The sequence below is a fragment of the Podarcis tiliguerta genome, assembly GCF_965153285.1.
Source record: "Podarcis tiliguerta genome assembly, chromosome: 17".
NCBI lineage: Eukaryota > Metazoa > Chordata > Lepidosauria > Squamata > Lacertidae > Podarcis > Podarcis tiliguerta.
The window spans coordinates 21,958,250-21,983,685 of record NC_139550.1 but is presented as its reverse complement, the minus strand read 5'-3'; the positions used below and the strand labels follow the sequence as shown (position 1 = coordinate 21,983,685).

The 25,436-nt window shown below is 43.7% G+C and overlaps 1 protein-coding gene across 1 annotated transcript in view; it reads right to left on the bottom strand.

Annotated features, from left to right (window-relative positions):
* The window catches only part of LPAR1 (lysophosphatidic acid receptor 1), an 84,499-nt gene extending 69,033 nt beyond the window's left edge, over positions 1 to 15,466 (bottom strand). Inside the window, exon 1 of the mRNA XM_083420461.1 lies at positions 15,412 to 15,466. The gene's annotated coding sequence lies outside the window, so the exon portion shown is untranslated. The remainder of the gene's footprint in view (positions 1 to 15,411) is intronic.
* Between the last annotated feature and the right edge of the window lie 9,970 nt (positions 15,467 to 25,436).

The window sequence follows — 25,436 nt, the reverse complement described above, 5'->3', positions numbered from 1 at the left end:
TGGGTGAAGCTAAAACAATTTCCTTGATCCTTTCCTCAGCATTAAAGGGAGTACCGACCCATATTTGTAAATCCTTGGTGGAAGCACTGTGAGTTCTGAAAAGTCTAACATATATGGGTTTTTTTTTTTCTTTTAAAGCCAGCACATGCTGGTTGCTTTGTTTTAACTCCACTGTAGTTAACAAACTCACAGGAAACTCACACAGACAAGTAATTTGAAACTGATCTGTAACAGGAAGTCTAGACTAGTATTTCACATGTGCAGTAGAGTTTATTTCAATCCATTTTCGTGATGGCTGTTTTCAACAGAAGCAGGATTTGCTCTGTTGGAGAACAGGCTCTTTCCAGGCCTAGGTGGACTTGCATGAATAATTTGCCATTTCATTCTCTCCCCCTCCCTTTTTTCCTTCTGAAATTGCAGGATGCATAATGTATTCCACCGACTACGGTAACAATGAAAATGTATGAACACTGATGGACTAGGAACCCTCAAACTTTATAGAGATTAAAAATAGTGAAAGGGGGTTAGCATGTGTGAGGCTGTAATATTAACCAGCTACAAAGTGTTTTGATATATGTAGTTAATGAAAGCCCTTGCTTGGAGGTATGAGTGGGTCATTTATGTCTGCACAATAACAACCCCAGCCAAGGCCATATGAATGCCAGATGGCTGGAACTGTTCCATTCACCCACTGATATATCTTCATTGTTTTGAATTTGATGTTGTAGCTTTTTTTGCCTTCAGTTATTCAGTTGCAGCCTTTAAAAGTCTTGCTAATTTCTCCCATAAATTGCAGGCCATTCTGCATCCTGTGTTCCTGTGTCCCATTGGTGTTCCTGATGCGTAGGGGATGTTGCAATTGACCAGCACTTTTGGAAGGGCAATTGATGCTTACAGGTAATTCAACGTTCCTTGTGTTTCACTGGGACTGGAATTCTTGCGTCTTGTTTGTGATTTTTGCCACTGACCTTGGACTGGTACCTTTACATATGATGCCTTTATTTCCTTAGTTGCCCTGATTTGTGTGTCTTGTGGGATGGACTTCATCATAATTGTGAACAGTGTGGAGGGCTAGGGGGAATCCTCACTCTTATAATAATGCAGTGGTACATTGGTTCTCAAGGGACGTGGGTGGCACTGTGGTCTAAACCACAGAGACTAGGGCTTGCTGATCAGAAGGTCGGCGGTTCGAATCCCTGCAATGGGGTGAGCTCCTGTTGCTCTGTCCCTGCCCACCTAGCAGTTCGAAAGCACGTCAAAGTGCAAGTAGATAAATAGGTACCGCTCCGGCAGGAAGGTAAACAGCGTTTCCGTGCACTGCTCTGGTTCGCCAGAAGAGGCTTAGACATGCTGGCCACATGACCCGGAAGCTGTCTGTGGACAAATGCCAGCTCCCTCGGCCTATAGAGTGAGATGAGTGCACAACCTCAGTCATCCACTGGACTAAACACACAGCTTTTTACCTTGGTTCTCAAACACCTTGGTACTCAAACAACTTGGAACCCAAACACTGCAAACCCAGAAGTAAGTGTTCCGGTTTGTGAACTTTTTTTTGGAAGCTGAACGTGCTCCATTTTGAGTGCTACACTTCCGTTTTGAGTGTTACACTTCCGATTTGAGTGCCACACTTCCGTTTTGAGTGTTATGCTCAGGTCTGTCTGTTTTTGCTATTTATTTTGTGTTTTTGTTTTTGCGGCTCTTTGTTTTTTGTTTTTGTGACTGTGTGGAACCCAGTTCAGCTACTGATTGATTGATTGATTGATTGAGTGTGTGAATGCAGGACATTGTTTATTGCTTTCATTTTATGAATCAATGGTTTCGTTAGACAGTAAAATTCATGTTAAATTGCTGTTTTAGGGGTTGTTTTTAAAAGTCTGGAACGGATTAATCCATTTTGCATTACTTTCTATGGGAAAGCCTTGGTTTTGGAATGCTTTGGTTAGGGAAAAGATTAAGTTTGAGAACCAAGGTACCACTGTACTACAAATAAAATTGACTGGAACTCACCACCACAAACTGGGATTCAAACCACTGACACAGATGGCTTCCAAAAGAATGAGAGAAATAGAGGACAGTTCTACAAGACTGCAACCCGGCCCATATCTACCTGGGAGTAAGCGCCACTGAACTCTGTGGTTATTTCTTCTGAGTGCACTGTCAGGGGACAGGCGAATCTGATCATTTGTCTCATTTTTACACTCTTAAACTTAGCTCTCCATACATCAATGGTAATAACGATGGTATGTTATTTCCACCAATATATGCATTTCTGTGCCACACTTGACCCTGATATACGCATTTCTGTATGCATTACTTAGCTAGAGGAGGGCAGTGCAAAATTCAGGGAAGTATAAATAGAAGAAGAAGAAGAAGAAGAAGAAAAAGAAGAAGAAGAAGAAGAAGAAGAAGAAGAAGAAGAAGAAGAAGAAGAAGAAGAAGAGTTTGGATTTGATATCCCGCCTTTCACTCCCTTTAAGGAGTCTCAAAGCGGCTAACATTCTCCTTTCTCTTCCTCCCCCACAACAAACACCCTGTGAGGTGAGTGGGGCTGAGAGACTTCAGAGAAGTGTGACTGGCCCAAGGTCACCCAGCAGCTGCATGTGGAGGAGCGGAGACGCGAACCCGGTTCCCCAGATTACGAGACTACCGCTCTTAACCACTACACCACACTGGCTCTCACCAAAGGATGCCTATGTTATGGTTCACACATAGTTTTGGAAAGTGGGGGTTGGGTAGGTTTGTATTTGCATCTGAACTGTATCAAGTATCTGCCCCATCCTCACTGTCAATATCTATTAGGACTAATAGCTAGATGGAAGTTCTGAGTACAGAAGCTGTCTTTTCTGAATAACACATGCCGTGTTCAAGATCACCTTCATAGGTTGCCCCTGTGGAGATGGTAGCACACAAACAGCGGCACACGTCCTCCTGTCTTGTACTCTCTACAAAGACCTGAGGAACGAGATCATCACCCCACTCGTACTAACCATCCCAGGGCGCTTAACCACTACCACAACGCCCTTTCTTTTATCAGATCAAAATGAGCAGATAACAGCAAAGGTTGCCAGGTTCATAGCAGGGCCAATCAGAATAAGGGCCACTAACTGATGGCTACTTCAGGACTTTAAATTGTACTCTTATATCAAATTTCCTTTTCTGCATATACAATAATGTTTTACTGTTGCTATGGCCATTGGCTAATGCGAATAAAGTTGTATCTTATCTTATCATAGGTTGCCTGGAAAAAAAGAACATGATGGAAATAACAAATAAAAAGATAGAATACCGTATTTTTTGCTCTCTAAGACTCACTTTTTCCCTCCTAAAAAGTAAGGGGAAATGTGTGTGCGTCTTATGGAGCAAATGCAGGCTGTGCAGCTATCCCAGAAGCCAGAACAGCAAGAGGGATTGCTGCTTTCACTGCGCAGCGATCCCTCTTGCTGTTCTGGCTTCTGAGATTCAGAATAGTTTTTTTCTTGTTTTCCTCTTCCAAAAACTAGGTGCGTCTTGTAGTCTGGTGCGTCTTATAGAGCGGAAAATACGGTAATAGAATCGTAGAGTTGGAAGGGACCCAAGGGTCATCTAGTCCAACCCCCTGCAATGCAGGAATCTCAGCTAAAGCATCCATGACAGATCACCATCCAACCTCTGCTTAAAAACCTCCAAGGAAGGAGAGTCCACCACCTCTTGTGGGAGTCTGTTTCACTGCTGCACAGCTCTTACTGTCAGAAAGTTTTTCCAAATGTATAGTTGGAATCTCCTTTCTTGTAACTTGAAGCCACGGGTTCAAATTCTACCCTCCGGAGCAGAAGAGAACAACCTTGCTTCATCTTCCACGTGACAGCCCTTGAGATATTTGAAGATGGCTATCATATCTCCTCTGAATCTCCTCTTTTTCCAGATGCTGGAATAGCATAGAAAAAGATGTGTATTTTATGTTTCTACCATTTCTCAATTTCACATTTACAATTTAACCTGAAAAGATGCTTGGTTATTTTGGCTTGAGGTTTTTCACCTCCCTCATCCAGACATACAATTTCTTTCGGCATACTTTATGACAGAAAAGTGCTAATTTTATTTGAGGACCATGTGAAAAGTAACACTTTGACACTTTGCATGTCGTTGGTTACAGACATGGAAAATTAACACCACTAGACCCTAAAGTATCACTTCACACTTGCCATGAATTTGTAATTAGTGGAAAATTAAAAGTATGCATATGGTTCCTTTAAAAAGAAGGAATTGGATACTCAAGAGATGTCACATTTGGCAGAATTTGGATACATGCTTTTATGGTGCAGGGAGGGGAAGAAAAAAGAAAGAAACTAATGAATGACAAAGAGATGAAAACTGAATTCACTCATTTGGGTCCCCCTCAAAGCCTTGGCCCTCTGGGCATTCTAAAACATGCGAAGTGTTGGGAACGTGACAATAATACTTCAACAGTTTTGGTACATGTGGTTTGGAAAGATATCAATGCCAGGATTATTTGCTGTGTCTTTTAAATCCAGAGCTGTCCTCCAGTCGCTTCATACATTCTTTGATCTGGAAGCTTCCTAAAATTGCTAGGCCTTGAACTGCCAGGGCTCCACTAACAGAAAAGTGTTTTATTTTCCAATTTCCAAAGTCTCATCTTGTGCTTGTAACTGAAACGTAGTTGGAAAATTTTCCACATAAGCCCATTAAAGAACCAATAAGGTTAACCATGTGAGGATCCCATGTAAGGATGTTCCTTAAGGTAAAGGTAAAGGGACCCCTGACCATTAGGTCCAGTCATGACCGACTCCGGGGTTGCGGTGCTCATCTCGCTTTATTGGCCGAGGGAGCTGGCGTTTGTCTGCAGACAGCTTCCAGGTCATGTGGCCAGCATGACTAAGCCACTTCTGGCGAACCAGAGCAGCACACGGAAATGCCGTTTACCTTCCTGCCAGAGCGGTACCTATTTATCTACTTGCACTTTGATGTGCTTTCGAACTGCTAGGTGGGCAGGAGCAGGGACTGAGCAACGGGAGCTCACCCTGTGGCGGGGATTCGAACCGCCGACCTTCTGATTGGCAAGTCCTAGGCTCTGTGGTTTAACCCACAGCGCAGGTAACAAATTAAGAGCAAGTGGGGTGTTAGGAAAACAGGAGTCATCTTGAATTTGCCCATCTTATATCCATCCTCCCTTATATTAATTAAAACGAATATGGTAACCTAACTAGAAAAGAGTTTATGTTGTAAGGTTTCCTTCTCAAACAAAGCCACCAGACTTATTTATCTTGCAAGTGACCTTCATGTGTTCTTGTGCTGTTATCTAATTCACAGTTCAGGCCTGGGAAAGTGTGAGTTATTGTCTTGATGCTTGGCGACCTATTAGGAGAGGCCTTATGTCATCCACTTCCCCATGAAATCCTTCCTTCTCGCTTCAAAGTCTCAGGATGCCCCACTGAACGCCAACACTGAAACAACTTTGGGATACTTGCTTCCTGTAGGAGCAAAGCTCATGTAGCACTAAGGTAGCAAAACACCACAAGAGCTGTGCTTAGAATTAGAGGGCATTCTGTAGTCTGCCTTTTTGAGAAATGTATGGTCTAAAGCTGGTCCAAATATCTCCCCTCTCATACTTTCATGGGATAATTCATTGCCCGCAGAAGTGCAATATCTATGGCGGGTGAATTCTAAGACTATTCAGGGTAGGTGGACAACTCTGTCAATTTTGGTTTCCCTCAGTTTCTCATGTTTCCAATCTTAAATTCAGTTGTCCATATCTCCACACCATTTTAATTTCTTTAAAAGTCCTCATGAGAATTCGTCAGCGTTTGTGTGCAATTTTCTCCTAACAATATACATTCGTATGCAATTTTGCTTAATGTACAACTTTTTTTTGCAAAGCACTTTCCTCTAAAATAGTGCATTTTGGTGTGTTGTTTTCATGAATATATGCACTTTAATGAATGCATTTACCCCAGAATATGCATTACAGTCATACCTCGGGTTGAAGTAGCTTCAGGATAAGTATTTTTGGGTTGCGCGCTGCGGCAACCCAGAAGTAACGGAGCACATAACTTCCGTGTTTCACTGCTCGTGCATGCACAGACGGCCAAAATGACATCATGCGCATGTGCAGAAGTTGCGAATTGCGACCCGCGCATGCACAGACGTGGGTTGCGATCGCTTCTGGATACGAACGGGGCTCCAGAACGGATCCCATTCGCATTGAGAGGTACCATTGTATTTAGCTGGAGAACTTGCATAGAGGGTTCCTCCAAGACAATATGGTACCTGAGGCAAAACATAAAATGGCACCCCACTCTCCACACGGGAAGAATGGGTTCGTAGAGATCTGCATCAGGAACAAGGAGGGGAATCAGGAGGAGAATAAAGCTCTAAATTGGGATTTGCTGCCCCTATGTATCTTGCCACTTGAGGCAGACACCTCACCCTGCCTCCTGGGTGGGCCGGCCCTGCTCGCAAAATTCAAAGAGGTGGATTTCAAAGGATGGCTGAATTTCAGTTCTCATATTTTTTTTCAGAAAGAGCAAATTAGATGGGCTCACATTTAAATGTGAAGCAAATCAATTTTCCCCCCATACCTAGTGGGTGGTCTTAATCTTTAAACCCCATGTGGCTGAGGATTCTTCTTTATTTTAATTTTACCGAAATGAGGAGGAGGAGGAAAAATCCTTGCTGCCACTGCGAATGAAGAAGCTGTTGCAGTTTCTAAGCATCTCCTGAAAACATGAACGGCACAGCAGTTTTGGAGCAGGCCTATTTACGTTTTCTCTCTTGCTTATGGAATCTTTGGTTTTATTTCACCTTAACAACACCGAGTCCCACATTCTACAGGGGAACGGACACTTCATAGCTGAGCTAAGGGCAGAATACAACCAAGAAAAGCATTTTCCAAACAATGCAACCTCTCAACTTTGCCCACATTATTTTGTTGTTTGAAGGAAATAAGTAGCATGCCATCTGGGTGAGCGGCCCCATCGCCAAGGGAATATGTAAATCCCCATTCCGACAAACACTTCCTGCCCTTCAGGAAGGATGAGTGCTTTCTACAGGAACTCTGGGGAAGAGTGTCAGAGCTAGAGATAACATGAAGGAAATGTAAACTCTGCTCCCTTTCTCCCTACCACCCATCCTAATTATCCACCACAGCTTCAGTTATTTAACTGAAGGTCATAACCCTGCTCAGATGGTATTTCGCCCTTAGGAATGGTGGGCGGTCAGCTTCAGATCCATCTGTACCTTCTCCCTACTTTCCTGACTGTGTTTTGCATGTAAGACCTTAAATAAATGAATGATACGGAGCTCTTGCCTCAGATAAACTAGAACTGCCACCAGGGCTTTTGCTGGGAGTGCATGCAAGATACCCTTTTGGTGGCAAGGCATTAATTAGCCGAATAGGCCCAAGTAATCAATATTGACACTAGCCTTTATCTTGAAGTGTTGTTTCCCCCAGAAACCCCCCTCACCCCCCCAAAAAAGCATGGGCTGTAAAAACAATATCTGTGGTCACCATTCTCGGCTGTTGTGCATTTCCTGTGGAATGCCCGCCTACCAGATGTCAAGGAGAGAAATTAACTGCAACTTTTAGAAGACGTCTGAAGGGAGTCATGTATGGGAGTCATGTATCAGGAAGTTTTTAATGTATGGTGGGTTTTATTTTATTTTATGTGTGTTGGAAGCTGCCCAGAGTGGCTGGGGCAACCCAGCCAGATGGGCACGGTGCAAATAATAAAATTATTACTACTATTATTATTATTATTATTATTACAGTGGTACCTCGGGTTAAGAACTTAATTCATTCTGGAGGTTTGTTCTTAACCTGAAACTGTTCTTAACCTGAAGCACCACTTTAGCTAATGGGGTCTCCCGCTGCCGCCATGCGATTTCCGTTCTCATCCAGAAGCAAAGTTCTTAACCCAAGGTGCCATTTCTGAGTTAGCAGAGTATGTAACCTGAAGTGTCTGTAACTTGAAGCGTCTGTAACCTGAGGTACCACTGTATTCAGGTTGGCCCGCTTTTTAGACCCTTGTACAAAAGTTACTTTTCGTTAGCCCCTTTCTCTCTTTGAAACTGTCAAATGAGGCTGGATAGCTCAGTTGGTTACAGCGTGGTGCTGATAATGCCCAGGCTTCGGGGTGGGGTGGGGGTGGAATAGAGGATCTTCAGGGTCCCTTCCCACTCTACAATTCTAGGATGCTCAGAAACTATGTGATAAAAAATATGACTTTCTGCACATGTGCAGGCTGACCCAACATGTGCAGACGCTCTTTCAGGTTAACCCCATCCACTTGATAAATCTTCTCAAATTGGATCATATCCAGCCACTTAATTCTTTAATATAAATATTTTACGTATGCCACTGGGCAATATTTGTAATTAGGTCTCCAGGGCAGAGACCCAGATAAATTTAGCCAGACTAAAGTTGCCTTGAAATTAATGGGAGGTAAATTAGTTCCACTAACCCTATCAATTTCAATAGTAATTGATGATTGCTTCTTTGATTAGCTAAGGCTAGTTACTTGAAGACATATCAGTCTTATTTTGCCACCCAATCAGAAAAGTTAATTTATCCATACGGTTTTTATACTATTCCATATAATAAGTAGTTTGCATAAAAGCATGAAAATATAACAAGGGCATTTAGTAAAGTTTCCTAGCAACTTGGTAGAAGCACAGCAAAGCTATACAGTCGTACCTTGGAAGTCGAACGGAATCCGTTCCGGAAGTTCGCTCAACTTCCAAAACGTTAGCAAACCAAAGCGCGGCTTCGGATTGGCTGCAGGAAGATCCTGCAGCCAATTGGAAGCTGAGGAAGCAGCATCGGATGTTCGGCTTCCAAAAATAGTTCGCAAACTGGAACACTCACTTCCCTGTTTGCGACGTCCAGGAGCCAAAACGTTTGAGAACTAAGCTGTTCAAAAACCAAGGTATGACTGCATATCATAGATAAAACTTAGCTGCGTAAGAAACAACAAAATTGAGATTTTAAGAGTCTGAAACAAAGAAAATGTGAGTAAATATTTAAAAGTAATGACTGTCTCTTAGTGGTGGAGCATATGCTAAATGCTCCATAGATCTCAGAGCAGTTGTAAACATAAAATTACAACATAAAAACACAAAATAAAAACAAGAGCAAAACCAAACCAATAACCCCCTTCTCCAACAACACATTTAAAAGAGCAGCGGATGTCAACCAGCCAATGGCCTGGTTAAAGAAAACTGTTTTTGCCTGGTGCCTAAAAATATATAATGAAGGCACCAGGTGAGCCTCCCTGGGGCAAGCATTCCACAAGTGGGGAGCCACTGCAGAAAAGGCCCCTTTTCTGGACCCTCTGGACCCGTCACATGAAGGAGGAGGCACATGAAGTTGGGCCTCAGGTGATGATTGCAGGGTCTGGGTAGGTTCATATGGAGAGGGGCAGTCCTTGATATTCTGTGAAGGACAATTGCTACCAACGGCAAAAGTGCGTGCAGGAGCCAGGCCCTTTGCAGGACTGGGGCCTTCCTAAGTTTGTTCTGAAGAGGCAAGGTGGTAACTCACAGCACCTGGTGGCAAGAGCCAGGAAGGGTTATAAGGTCAGCATTTCCCTTCAGCTCTTTGCCACAGCTACACGTTCCCTGCCTTGCTACATTTGGTTTCTTGCTTCTTGATCCTCGGACCCCTGATTTTGTGACTCCTTGCTTCTTGAGTCTCGGACCTCTGCCTTTGTGACTCCTTGCTTCTTGATCCTCGGACCCTTGGCTTCCTGACTCCTGGCTTCTGGACCCCCGTTCCTGCTCCCACCCTGCCATCTTGCCCCCGGTTCTGACGTCCCCCGCCGGGACTTCGATCACCCATGAACCGGACCGTGACACCTGGTAAACTCCTAGAGCTGGTCGTACCTACCGCAAATGCCCCCAATTTTTCCAGCGGCGGAATCAGCCCCAGATACACAATACTCAGTGAAACGGTTTGGAGCACCAATTGTATATAATTTAATTTGAATCTGTTCTCTAACAAGGAGTCTACTGAGCTTAAAAAACAAAACAACAAAGCTTCATCTTTCAGCTTGAAAACGTTCGACTGAAACACCCCCCCCCCTCCCAGCACCCTGCCTGCTCTACAAAGGCAGAGTGGAGCCTCACAAACGGCACACTGCAAAAACTGTAAAAGGCCCGGAAGCCATAAAATAAGCACAGCTGTATTCCATAAAGTCTCCCTCCGGTGCTGAGGCCACTGTTAAACTGGCTGGATGCTGAACACTTTAGCATTTATTTCGATAATTTGCAGGGGTAATAATTTCTAAAGAAGAGCAAAGACCAAACCAAGCCCAGACCTCTCTTTTGCTAAATTCCACCAATATAACTTTAAGGACAATTTGCCAGCCATATTTGAGGACTCCCCATAGCCAATGAGGAGACGTGCACCATGGGAAATGGAACCAGGTTTCTTCTATATTAATTTTCTAAAGCACAACCTCCTGAGGCCCATAGCAGTTTAAAATATGTATATATGATCAGTGCTTTTTTCCTGGGGGGGACGCAGGGGTATGCATACCCCTAAACATTTTGTGAATCTTTGTACTTTTGTCCATTTACTGTATTTATTTTTCCTGATTTGAACTTTAAAATGGTGATTTTCTTGAGTCAAAATGAGAGTACCCCTAAACATTTTTTAAAAAAAGAAAAAAAAGCACTTTATATGATACATGTGTTTGCATATTTGCAATTCAGTTGTGCTTAAAGATGGAACTAGGTTTGGTTGGCAGAAGCTGGGACAGAACAATGGGAGCTCACCCCGTCGCAGGGATTCAAACCATCGACCTTTCAATCGGCAAGCCCAAGAGGCTCAGTGGTTTAACCCACAGCTCCACCCGCGTCCCAGCTTCTGTCAACCTAGCAGTTTGAAAGCACACAGTGCAAGTAGATAAATAGGTACCGCTCTGGTGGGAAGATAAATGACGTTTCCGTGCGCTGCTCTGGTTTCTCCAGAAGCGGCTTAGTCATGCTGGCCACATGACCGAGAAACTGTCTGAGGACAAACGCCAGCTCCCTCGGCCTTTAAAGCGAGATGAGCGGCGCAACCCCAGAGTCGTTCGCGACTGGACTTGTCAGGTGTCCTTTTACCTTTAAGGATGGAACTACATGACAAAAATCAGTTTCCTGTTTGCCTCAAAAATGCTAATCTGGGGAAGGGGATGCATTTGCAGGAGAGAATTGGTGGCTGGGTTTCCAGCCCTTCCCAAGCCTGATTATCTTCCCCTGTAAATGTATGCAAGCTGAGTTTTGCCTACACACACACACACACACACCCTCCCCCTCCCCCTTCCTGCAGCTTGTGGTAGTTAGACCCAGGGACAATTTTTTCACTTGAGCATACAAACTGCCTGTAGTCACTTTGGATGAATGAATACAACATACAAAGGTTATCCATGTGTATGTGGTGCAAAACGTATTATCTAGGGACAGTGGCGTAGCGTGGGGGGTGCAGGGAGGGCCGGCCGCACCGGGCACAACACCGGGGGGGGGGGCGTGCTCGCACTCGCAGCTCTCTGCCCCTACCTGGCTACTCACTCTCTCTCACTGCAGTGCTGGCTGTGCGAATCCGATCAAAGCCGCTGGGTCGCCGCCCACTGTGGAGGGGAGGGTGCCAGGCGTGCGGTGCGGTGCGGAGAGAGAGCGAGGGACTATCTGGGGGAGGGACAGTGCAGCGGGGGGGCGCAAATTACTTGCCTTGCCCCGGGTTAAAGGTAAAGGTAAAGGTACCCCTGCCCGTACGGGCCAGTCTTGACAGACTCTAGGGTTGTGCGCCCATCTCACTCAAAGAGGCCAAGGGCCAGCACTGTCCGAAGACACTTCCGGGTCACGTGGCCAGCGTGATGAAGCTGCTCTGGCGAGCCAGAGCCGCACACGGAAACGCCGTTTACCTTCCCGCTAGTAAGCGGTCCCTATTTTTCTACTTGCACCCGAGAGTGCTTTCGAACTGCTAGGTTGGCAGGCGCTGGGACCGAACAGCGGGAGCGCACCCCGCCACGGGGATTCGAACCGCCGACCTTATGATCGGCAAGCCCTAGGCGCCGAGGCTTTAATCCACAGCGCCACCCGCATCCCTTGCCCCGGGTTAGGGGGCACAAATTACTTGCCTTGCCCCGGGTGCTGACAACCCACGCTACGCCACTGTCTAGGGATTGAAAATAGGTAGTTAACGGTCCCATTTAGCCAAGAACTGCTGGACTATTTGGGCCAGAGCCCTATACTTGCGAATTATCCATCTTTCTCAAGAATTAAAGAGCACAGCTGGTTCTTGTATTTTTAATAGCCGAGGACTGTTTCTTCTCCTACCTGGAAAATGTATCTGGCAGAGCAATTTTAAAAGACGATCCCCTGGCGATTTTCAAGAAATGAGGCACTCCCTTTCTCCCTGCAAGAAAACAGGATGGAGGGAGCCCATAACACAATGTGCAGGAGCAAAAATGTTCCTTCATTAAGGGAGCAGTTCGGTGGAATGAGTGAGATATTCTGGCAGTCAAAGGTTAAGGCAGGGTTTTTCCTGGCTTCCGAAGACTGGAGCATGCTGTTTTCGGAATTAAAATGGGAGACGTTCTTCACTCTTACGCTCTCAACACATTGTCAAAGTAAGAATTACTCAGTATAAATGGAGCCCATGTATGTTCCTGCCTGGGTCATGAGAATCATTCTTCTGCATGTTGTCCTCCATTGTGCATTAAGATAATGAAATCGAATCCAGTTCTCCAGACCTTCCAAGTGTTCCTATTTTCCAGGGACAGTACCAGATTTACAGAAGCCATCCCGGTGTCTGATTTGATCCTGGAATGTCCCACATTTCCTTAGGACTTCCCTATTTTCATCGGAGAAATGTTGGAGGGTATGGAGTTTAGCAACCCCCAAGCCAAGGAGATAAGTAACTACACAACCTTTATTTATTTCATAATTTTATTTTTCTTGTTCTCATTTTACAGATATTACCACCAAAATAAATTTACACAACGATTTTAAAATATCAAATCATCCGCCCCCTTTCTGCGGTTACTTATGTTATATCTTTTACCACTGCACATCCAATTCATTTCTATTTACTGTTTATCCTTTATGCTCTGTTTAGGTTATTCTCACTGCACGTTCTTATGTCAATCCTGCAAATGATTTCAGTTGTTTGCCGTCATTAATCAAATATTCAACAAAGTTTCCCCATTCTGTATTGAAACAGCCCTCTTCTTGATTTCTTAATCTTCCGGTAAGTTTTACCATTTCTGCATACTCCAACAGTTTTTGCTGCCAATCTTCCTTAGTTGAAACTGTTTCCTCTTTCCATCTCTGGGCATATATCATTCGAGCAGCTGTGGTAGCATAAACAAATACTTTCCTTTGGGTACCTCCGAACCTATTACCGTATTTTTCACTCTATAAGACACACTTTTCCCCTCCTAAAAAGTAAGGGGAAATGTGTGTGCATCTTATGGAGTGGATGCACACCGATCCCTCTTGCTCTCCTGGCTTCGCTTCGCTGGAGGGGCGCTGCGCAGCTTTCCCTCTCTACGCAGCACCCCTTTGCGAAGCAGGAGGAGAAATGAAAGGGGCTCCACTTCTCCTGCCGCTTCAGTGAAGGGGTGCTGCGCAGAGAGGGAGAGAAATTATTTTTTCTTATTCTCCTCCTCTAAAACTAGGTGCGTCTTATGGTCGGGTGTGTCTTATAGAGCGAAAAATACAGTACAGTGGTGCCCTGCAAGATGAATGCCTCGCAAGACGGAAAACCCGCTAGACGAAAGGGTTTTCCATTTTTCAATGCGCTTCGCAGGACGAATTTCTCTATGGGCTTGCTTCGCAAGACGAAAATGTCTTGCGATTCTTGCGATTTTCCCCCCCGCTCCCCACCCCCTTTTTCTAAGGCACTAAGCTGCTAATAGCCTTTTAGCAGCTAATCCGCTAATCCCTTAAGCCTCTAATAGCTGCTAATAGCCGCTAAACCACTAATAGCGCTAATACGCTAATAGGGTTGCTTCGCAAGACGAAAAAACCGCTAGACGAAGAGACTCACGGAACGGATTCTTTTCATCTTGCGAGACACCACTGTACTAAAAGAAAAGCTTTGGGGTTTTTCGTGAATGTTATTTTGAGCACCCCCCCCAACTCATTATGAATAATTTCCCAGGGAACCAGGCAGAGGGCCTTCTTGGTTGTGGCACCCACCCTGTGGAACACCCTCCCATCAGATGCCAAGGAGATAAGAAACTATACAACCTTTAGAAGACACCTGATGGCAGCCCTTTATGGGGAAGTTTTTTAATGTGACTGGGGCAACCAAGTCAGATGGGTGTGGTGCTGCTACTACTAATTGAATGGGATATCCCTATTTTCTTTGGAGAAATGTTGGAGGACATGTTTCTGTCACTACCTGATGATGGAGGTGGTACCTAACTCCTACTAAATTACAAAAATGTATAGAAAGAAGGCACATTTTACCACATGTGGTGGACATGCAAGAAAACAAAAGTATATTGGGAAATGATTTATGATGAGTTGAAAAAAAAAATGCTTAAAATTACTTTTGTGGAAAAAAACCTGAAGCTTTCTTACTAGGAATTTTAGGTCCAGAAATACCTAAGGATCAGAAGAGATTATTGATGTATGCTACAATAGCTGTGCAGATGCTACTTGCCCAAAGATGGAAGGAGGACAATCTACCTACAAAAGAAGAATGTTTGATAAAGATGATGGACTATGCTGAAATGGCAAAAATGACTGGGAAAATCAGAGATCAAGAGGGCAATAAATTTAATAAAGAATGGGGAAATTTTATAAGTTACTTAAAAGAAGAAGAAGAAGAAGAGTTTGGATTTGATATCCCGCCTTTCACTCCCTTTAAGGAGTCTCAAAGTGGCTAACATTCTCCTTTCCCTTCCTCCCCCACAACAAACAGGTAAGTGGGGCTGAGAGACTTCAGGGAAGTGTGACTGGCCCAAGGTCGCCCAGCAGCTGCAAGTGGAGGAGCGGAGACGCGAACCCGGTTCCCCAGATTACGAGACTACCGCTCTTAACCACTACACCACACTGGCTCTCATGTTTACAGAACACTGTAAACAATTAAAAATATTGGCAGGTTTATTTTTTAAAAACCACACACTTGCAATGAAACGAGAACTATGGTAAGAATTGAATTTTAAGAAAATATGGAGAATATGATACGATACAGTTTGAAAAGAATATCTAGGGAAACTGTGGAGGAAAGTCTTGGTATTCTGAGAATCCTACTTGTAAAATGACTATGGTTTATGTGTCATGACAATTGTTGAAAGTGAAAATGAATAAAAAATATATATATAAAAAAGATGATGGAGGTGGTTTTCAACTGGTGGCCCCACAGTTATGAAATAGGTGAGGCTCCATTGGCAATGACCATCTGCTGGCTCTTGAGGACACAGTTGCTGCTGCTGCTTCTTCTTCTTCTTCTTCTTCTTCTTCTTCTTCTTCTTCTTCTTCTTCTTCCCCTAACCATCTGACTGGGTTGCCCCAGCCATTCTGGGTGGCTATTGCAATTGGCTATCTGATGTTCCAGCTTGAACTTCCTGCTTCGGTTGTTGATCGTACGCATCCTGCAATTGGCTAAACCCCTTTAGAAGCCGTGGCGATTAAGTGGCGTGCAAATTTAATAATGAAACGAAAACGAATATGCCTCCTGATCGGAAGCAGCAGATCCTACCAAGAAGCAACGGTCAGCCGTCTCCGAGTTCTTCTACATCAGGAAGCAATTCAGTGGCCAGAACTCACCCCATGTGAAATTATTTGCCCTCAGCAGAGGCTGCTTGGGAAGAAGGCAGGTGAGAGGCAAGAACAGGCATTTTTCACAGAGAAGGTTCCAAATTCCCAGCATTTCCACTATTGGCCAGAGGAGATGATGCTGGAAAAGATGGGAAATAATCGGATCTGGGATAAGGCAAAATTCTTCAGAGATGGAGCTGATAGCCTCTTTTTTGAGTGGGTGCTTGAGCTCACGGGAAATTAAATTATTGCTTACACCACACAAACAGCAGTATCATGTCCAATAGCTTAGGAATTTCTGGGTTAAGGTCTTAGAAGTAGACACAGGCAAACATTCCATCCACACTTCATTATTTCAACTATCCTGACTCTTAAACCTACGTCATCCTCACTGGTTTCCTTATAACTCTCCCGGCCTCTTTTGTTTATGCTGAAATCTGGAGCGGGTGCAGATGCAGGGAGAATGTCTATTTTGGTTTAATTTTTATTTATAAATTTTATTTATACAGTATACATCACAACAATTATTTTGCCAAGTTTTAACATTTTCAATTTTGACTCCCTTCCCCTTCTTTCTGCAGTCCCTTACGTTTATTTCTGTCCTTTCCTGCATACTCCAAATTGTCTTAACTTACTCTTTTATTCGTCTATTCTAATCTATCTATCTTTCTATCTATCATCTATCTACATGCACTGCAGGTTTTTACAATAATCCTGCCAATGTCTTAATCTGTTTACAGTTTGTTTGTAAATACTCAATAAACCACTTCCATTCCTTTCTAAAAAGTGTGTTGTTTTGATTTCTTATTCTTATGGTAAGTTTTGCCATTTCTGCATATTTCATTAGTTTATGTATCCAATCTCCTTTTGCCGGGACCTCTTCACCTTTCCACTTTCGAGCAAATAACATTCTTGCTGCTGTAGTTGCATAAATAAAAAAAATTCTATACAGTTGGGTAGTTCTAATCCTATAATTCCCAAGAGAAAAACTTCTGCGTTTTTTAAATGAATGTTATCTTAAACATCTTTTTCAATTCATTATAGATCATTTCCCAGTAAGCTTTAACCTTATGACAAGACCACCACATGTGAAAAAGGTACCTTCTTTCTCTTTTCATTTCTAACACTTATTTGACTTCAATTTATACATTTTCGCCAATCTACTAGGCATTGGGTACCATCTTTATAGCATTTTCATACAATTTTCTCTTAAACCATAGCATGCTGTAAATTTTATATCCTTGTTCCACAATGCAAGGAGACTGTCTAGGCCGTGGCAGACAAACATCTCCTTCATATTAAACTTTGGCTAGAAGCGGGCTTTTCTTTTGATTCCCTGTAGAATAACCCCCTCCTACCAGTTGTGAAAGGTGAGCAGAAGATCAAAGGAACCAGCTTCCAAGTTGCCAGACAGCAACGTCACCGAATACAGATGGAAAATCCATTATTCCTCCAAAAACAAATAAACAAAAAACCGAACAAGCCAAAGCCTTGTTTAATGGGGTTTGGGGCTAGCTTGGACGGAACATAAGGAGCTATTTACACATCTCAGCCATGTTGTTTGTTCTGCAGAATATTTTACTCACATCCTGGCAGCCCTAGGCCGTAGCCTGGCTTAAGGCTCATGTGGCTCACAGCTGCTTTAACACAGCTGTACTAATAGTGCTCGTCGCACGCTGATTTTTACTGCCCACTTGCACCCTCTTCTCCAAGCAGAAGGGCTATGGAGATCATTTTTACAGTTTACGCTACAACAGCACAGACAACACATTAAGATTATGGGTGCAACTTCGCCACAGTTAGGCAGGCCGTATTGTAACGGTTTGCCAAGGAAACAAGAACCAGCCGTTTCGTTGGGAAAGGGGAACATTTGTTCCAAGTTCCAATACTTTCACTATTGACCTTATAGCAGTGGCGTGTGACCAAACATTTCGTTGGGGAACAGGTAGGGCGTCTGATATTTGGCAGGGAAAAGCACAGAGCGGCTGTCCCTATTTTCCAGGGACAGTCCTGGATTTACAGAAGCCATCCCAGTTTCTGATTTGCTCCTGGAATGTCCCGCTTTTCCTTACAATGTCCCTATTTTCATCAGAAAAATGTTGGAGGATTGTCCAAAGCCCAAACCATCTGAAGGCACCCCTGTGTAGGGAAGGTTTCTTTTTAATGTTCAATGTTTTATTGTGTGTGTGTGTGTGTGTGTGTGTGTGTGTGTGTGTGTTATATATATATGATATACATATATGTGTGTGATATATATATATATGTGATATATATATATATATATATATATATATATATATATAACACACACACACACATATATATATATAACACACACACACACACATTATATATGTTGTGTGTGTGTGTGTGTGTGTGTGTATATATATATATATATATATATATATATATATATGTTGGAAGCTGCTAAGAATGGCTAGGGCAACCCAGTCAGATGGGTTGAGTATAAATAATATAATTATATAATATTATTTTCACTGGACAAATGTTGGAGGGCAGCCACCTATGTTTTAAAGCAGTTCCTATTTTTAATCTGCAAGCTGCTTTGAGTCCCTGTCAGGGAAAAAGATGGGCTATACATAAGCATAAAAGGATAATGAATAAAAAATATCCAACAAAGAAAGTAATGTTGTTAAGAGGATGGTGCAATCGTAGAGTGACAGAGACAGGGAGTTTTAAGTCAGAAGGGAAACCTCACCCAGGAGTGGGCGCTACACAGAGAGGCCTGCTGTTTGAAGGGCTCCCCTTAGCAACTGCAAATAATAATAATAATAATAATAATAATAATAATAATAATAATAATAATAATTTATTTATACCCCACCCAAAGTTACACAGCAGCATGGGATTTGTAGTGTTTGTTCTTTATTTACTTAAGCGTCTTGTATATCGCCCTCTGCCAATAGGCCCCAGAGTGATAAATGTATAAAACAATACAGGCTGCTTAAACATCACCAAACCAATTAAACCCCACTAATGAGACAGAAGTCTGAAGCCTGAGAAAATACAGTTGCTTAAAGGGCAGATAGAACCTGAGGAGGAAGGCCTCTATATGAAACCATCTATGACCCAATAAAGCATATCAAAGAATCGCTGGTGCTATGGAGACCTTGCAGTATCAATATTTGCTCAGGGGGGAAATGCGTTATCACTCAAGCCGGCAGCACTCATGAAAGCAAACCGTTGCATGTTTATGTGATAGGAGCCCTATCTGGCACCAAACCAGCATTCACCGTTGAAAACCAGTGCAGCCACAAAGGAGTTCCTGAACATCTACTTCAGTAGTCTGAGAGTACTCCTGGATTCCAGCTTGTCACTGAAGTCTCAAGTAGTTTCTGTGGCTAGAAGTGCTTGATAATAATCATAATCATCATAATCATAATATTTATACCCTGCCCATCTGGCTGGGTTTCCCCAGCTACTTTGGGTGGCTGCAGTACATATAAAAACATAGCAAAACCTCAAACATGAAAAACCTCCTGATACAGGGTGGCCTTCAGATGTTTCCTAAAAGTTGTGTAGTTCTTTATCTCCTTGACATCTGATGGGAGAGCGCCATCGCAGAGAAGGCCCTCTGCCTGGTTCCCAGTAGTTTCACTTCCTGCAGTGAGGGAACTGCCACAAGGCCCTCAGTGTCGGGGCTGGACGATGGGGGTGGAGACGCTCCTTCAGGTCTACTGGGCCAATGCCATTTAGAGCTCTAAAGGTCAGCACCAACACTTTGAATTGTGCTTGGAAACGTACTGGGAGCCAATGTAGGTCTTGCAGGGCCAGTGTTATATGGTCCTGGTGGCCACTCCCAGTCACCAGTCTAACTGCCGCATTCTGGATTAGTTGTAGTTTCCAAGTCAAAGGTAGAGCACATTTCAGTAGTCCAAGCGGGAGATGACCTGGGCATGCACCACTCTGGCGAGACAGTATGTGGGCAATCATAGATCGGGGGTAGCCTGGTCTCAGTTGTCCATCGTCCAGTAACTTCCCATTTGGACTACTGTAATATGCTGTCTGTGGGGCTGCCCTTGAAAATGGCCCAGAAACTTCAGCTTTCTGCATATTCCATAAGTTTTTATATCCACTCTTCCTTTGCTGGGACTTCTGCTTCTTTCCACTTTGGGGCAAGTAGCATTCTTGCTGCTGTGGTAACATACACAAATAAATTTCTATACAATTTAGGTAGTTCTGTCCCTATAATTCCCCAAAGAAAAGCTCTGGGATTATTATTTTTTACAGGGTAAGAAATTGAAAACATTGCTTTTTACATAAGCATTTGATGGCTGATAAACAATGCAGCCCTAAGATTACTGGCTGAATTTGTTAAATTGTTTCTAGAATGTTTGTAAGTTGTTTTTAGAATGCCAAACACTTTCTCCTCCACCTCCTAACGAGCTTGGAATGATGCATTAAAAGCAGAAATTCATTGACTCCAGAGAGCTTTATGGGTCGCCCTGGCCTCAAACTCTCTTGCTATATATATCTCCTGTCATAAGACGAATCCTCGGCAACATTGGAGACGATGTTCATTCACAACTTGCAGCTGTTTGACTTCTGGCCAAAACGAGATTCCCAAAACCTTATGCATTACGAAGCGTCAAGGTCCCAGTCGAGCTCCCTAAAGGGCAGGGAAGGAAAACATGTGGGTGGAAATATGGATTCTTGTGCGTTGTTGCTGGCACGGTGATGGGCGTTTTGGAGCCCTTCTGAGATGGGCTGACATTTCACCTTAAAGCACTAAGCCTTCAGGCATCCTGATGTTAATGTAAACAATTAATAGGAAGAGCTATTGGCCTCAAGAACCACGCTTTTTCCTTTTCTGTTTTTGGCAGAGTTTGGGGGGAACTAAGAAGTTCAGCCATGCAGTTCTGAGAACTTATGTCACAGGGCCATTCCATCAGCAAGATTTGGCTCATTCCCCCCCCCAACTGTTTCCATCCCAGCTAGTTCTTGGTAACTTTAAGAACTAGTGCCTTAGTTTGCTTGTTTCCCCTCCTTCCCCATTGCCTTTTCCGTTTGTGTCATGTCTTTAAGGTTGCAAGTCCTCTCTTCCTCCTTTTTAAAATCAATTTGTAAGCTGCTCTGGAAGCCTTTTCCACTCAAGATCAGGGTGAAAAGACTTTAAGTAACCAAGGAGCTAACCTTCTAGCTTTTGACAGGCAGAGAGAGGCGAGGACGTAGAGGAAGGGCCTTAGTTCAGTGGGTGAGCATCTGCTTTGTAGCATAGCTGTCAATTTACAGATTTGAAAATAAGGGACCAGCAGCCTCACAAATAAGGGATCAGCAGCCAAAATAAGGGATTTTCCAAGCACAGGTATGTTCAACTTCTGAGCCCCTATGAGCCAAAGGCAGAAAGCCCAGGCAGCAGGCAAACGAAGCCTCAAGGAAAACCACCGTCACCTCTCAGCTGGGAAGCGCTGAGCAAAGGCGAGTCCCCAGGCAACGCAGCCGATTTGATCAGCACAAGACATGCAAGCCCCACCTCCCAGTCGTTCTTAGACTTCTTATTGGGTGAGCAACGCAGCCAAGCAACACAGTTGGAGCCTCCCTCCTCCCTGGCCAGCAAGGAGGGAGGGAGAGGAGCTGCTTCCTTTGAAACCTGGGAAATTTAAGGGACATCATCAATAAGGGACAGCAGCGGGACACGGCGCTGGGATAAGGGACTGTCCCGCCAAATAAGGGACGCTTGACAGCTATTCTTTGTAGGCCGAAGGTCTCAGGTTCGATCTCCAGCATCTCAAGTAGGGCTGGGGAAAGTCCCCTGCCCGAACAATGTCCGTCAGTGTCGACAATACTCATCTAGATATTAATATGCAAGATGTTAAATTGTTTTTATATGCAACAGCGGCAAGAGTATTGTTAGCCCAGAAATAGAAGCAAGAAGAAATACCGTCAAAAGAAGAATGGCAGACAAAATTAATGGACTATGCAGAATAAGATAAAATGACAGGAAGGATTCGAAACCTGCGGGACCAGAGATTTACAGAAGATTGGAAGAAATATACAAACTATTTGAAGAGCAGCTGTAATCAACAGTGCACTACCCATATATAAGATGACCCCAAATTTTGAGCATGATTTTGGAATAAAAAAACATGGTCTTATACATGGAAAAGTACGGTAGTTTAAAAAAAAACATTTGAAATGCATTATTTTAGGGGAAGCTGCTTTGAAAAAACATGAGACATCATTTCATAAAGAAATGTGCATATTCAGAGAAAATTGTGGCAAAATACTGGCACTGTGGGGCCATGGGGTTGGTTCCTGCCACAAGTTGGAGATTGTTATTGGTGGCTGCTGCAAGGGCTGTTGTTGATTGGCTGTCGCTGCAGCAATTGGGCAGGTGATTTGCTGCTTTTTTTGGCAATGGGACAGAGGATAGGTTGCATTGTTGACACGGGCAAGCGGCATTGCCGGTCTGGCGACTGAGTGTTTTTTGGCATTTCCCCCGAAAAAAAGCTCAACAACTCTGACCCCTCAAAAGCTCTACAGCTGTGGGCAATCCTTCCCCCCAAAAAAAGCTCAACAACTTTGGGGAATCTCTCCCCCCCCCCCAATTTTCTTAATTTTGAGTCCCCAAAAATAGGGGGAGTGTTATACACGGCGGCATGTTATACACGGAAAAGTGCGGTAATTTATGCATTTTAATATACTTTGCCCTACTCCATGCTTTGTTGAACATATTACTCAGCTAGAGAACTGCTCTGAAAAATTCAGAGAAGGGTGAATTGTTAAAAGATGGATATGTTTCGCTTTGCATATTGTTTTGGAAAATGCAAATCACATAGATTTGCCTCTAAATGCAAACTGATCTGAATTCCTCCTTCATCCCTAGCTCTTGGTCAGATGATGCAGTAGGGCTCTTTTTAACGTTCTTAAGACATTACCAAAAAAGAAAGAAATAAATGAGTTGTGGAAAAGCTGGTGTTCGGTTTCTACCTTAATTTTATAGGCTTGGGAGGTTAGTTTGAGTGAATACCCCCAGACATTTGGCAGTGTGTTCAAATCCAAAAAGAAGCACTGATGAGTTAGCCATTTCTGATTGTTCCCAGCTGTGGCTAAGGCTGTGTTTCTGTCATGCAAAACCTGTTGCGTTCACCTGTATACAGCTATTATGTTCCCCACATTGAAATGGGCATAGGGCTCACTTAAGTAGCATGAAAAGAGCTGTAATTTGTTGCAGTTGTTACCTTTTGACCTATTCACAAATTTGTGTTTAAGAGATGAAACTTACCAAACCTCTCTCTCCCTCTCTGTGTTTAATATTGTGACAGGAATCTTCACAGAGATTTTCAGAATTTGAAAACATTCACAATTAGGGGTAGACTCATAGAATCACAAAATTGTAGAGTTGGAAGGGACCCCAAGAGTTATCTAGCCTGGCAAAGAAGATCACACACAGGTGGAGGGAAGTACTGGGCTGTGGGGGAGGGAGGTGAAGGGATTAATTGAAATTGTTAAAGATTGGTATAGGATTTAAGAGATTTAAATTTGCATAAAGATTCTACAAGTAAAGCAGAAAGCAGCAAGAAATATCAAGTAAAGGTATGGGAAAGGAGATCAGTGTAAATGAAAACATGAGACTTATGGTTTTGCTATATATGATTTTATTTTGGAGTTGTCTCTTGTAAAGAATGTATATTATGTGAATAAAATAATAAAAAATAATAATTAAAAAAAGAGTCATCTAGCCCAACCCCCTGCAAGGCAGGAATCTCAGCTAAAGCATCCATGACAGATGGGCATCCACCCTCTGCTTAAAAATCTCCAAGGAAGGAGAGTCCACAACCTCCCAAAGGGCGTCTGTTCCACTGTTGAACCACTCTTAGGGTCAGAAAGTTCTTCCTGATGTCTAGCTGAAATCTCCTTTCTTGTAATTTGAAGCCATTGGTTCAAATCCTACCCTCCAGAGCAGAAGAAAGCAACTTTGCTCCATCTTCCATTTTGACAGCCCTTGAGATATTTGAAGACGGCTGACATATCTTCTCTCAGTCTTCTCTTTTCCAGGCTAAATACACCCAGCTCCTTCAACTGTTCCTCATAAGGCTTGATCATCCTGGCCGCTCTCCTCTGTACATGTTCCCACTGTTTGGGCAGGGTGGGCCCTAAAATGTTTTGTACTTTAGGGGCACAGGGCAGCACCCCAAAGTTCCCTATGTGAGACAAACGGGCAGAATTTTGGCATGCAAAACTAGAGAAGACCTAGTAGTTTCATTGGTAGGTTCTGGGATAAAACAATTGAGCCATGGGTGGGGCCATGCCACAAGCTGGTGGGTGGAGCCTGGCAGAATATAGAGGATGGATGGGGAACCACAGGGGTTTGGTGGGGGTCTGAATGTGGTCCCCCAGGGCTCCTAATCCAACCCTCAAGACTCTTCAACAGCCCTGACTCGTCTCCCAGATGCATTCTGATACCTGAACCATAGCTGTCAACTTACAGATTTAACCTCAAAAATAAGGGATCAGCAGCCAAAATAAGGGATATTCCAAGCACAGGTATGTTCAACTTTTGAGCCCATCCGAGCCAAAGGCAGAAAGCCTAGCCAGCAGCCAAACGAAGCCTCAAGCCTCAAGGAAAACTACCATCACCCCTCCGCTGGGAAGCGCTGAGCAAAGGCTAGTCCCCAGGTAATGCAGCCGATTTGATCGGCACAAGGCATGCCAGCTCCACCCCCCAGTCGTTCTTAGACTTCTTATTGGATGAGCAAACACAGCCAAGCAACACAGTTGGAGCCTCCCTCCTCCCTGGCCGGCAGGTAGGGAGGGAGAAGAGCTGCTTCCTTTGAAACCCGGGAAATTTAAGGGACATCATCAATAAGAGAAAGCAGTGGGACATGGCGCTGGGATAAGGGACTGTCCCGCCAAATAAGGGACGCTTGACAGCTATGACCCGAACATATCCATGGTGACCAGTAGGGATACTGCCAGCAGTAGCTTCTGCCCAACCACCACCTGGGAACATTCACTGGAGCTCTTCCGGGGCACCCTGCCATTCATTGAGCTTCCCCATTGGCTGGACCTCCACAATAATGGCAGTATATCTCTAAATGCAACCTTCCTTCCCTGTTCTTCATGAGCTCCCCCAGAGATATCTGGCTGGACACAGTCGGAAGTGGAATATTTGATTTGTGGAATGTTGGACCGAGCCATTACAGCTCTATTTATATCTGGAAAATAGGCTTTTTTGATGATGATGATGATGATGATGATGATGATGATGATGATGTTAGAAGGTTCGCTTGGGGATGTGTCATGTTCTCCTCCCCTTTCCCCTTGGAGCTGATTATTGGTTCCTCATAAACAAGAAAGCCTGCGATAAATGGATTTCTGTGGGCACTTGGGGTGGAGTGGAAATAAACTTCCTCTTGTTAACTGTTTCCAAATTTCCCAGTAGCTAACATTCCTTTAAAGATCCCAGCCCCCTGTCAATTGGGTCTCATTTCTCTTTGGAGTCAGTTTTGGCTGGTCTGTAGTGCCACCTTTGACCTCCAATGTGAATTCCATGAAAAAGACCCATTCAGCTTATCTTTCATATCTCTGCATTTTCATCGTGGACACAAGCCAGGGGTTTCCTCTTGCGACTGATGGAGAGGCACGATAAACAGAAGACATGCATTCTTGAGACATTCTCTTCTTTCCCCCTTTCTTCCCATTGTGTGTGTATGTCTCTCTCT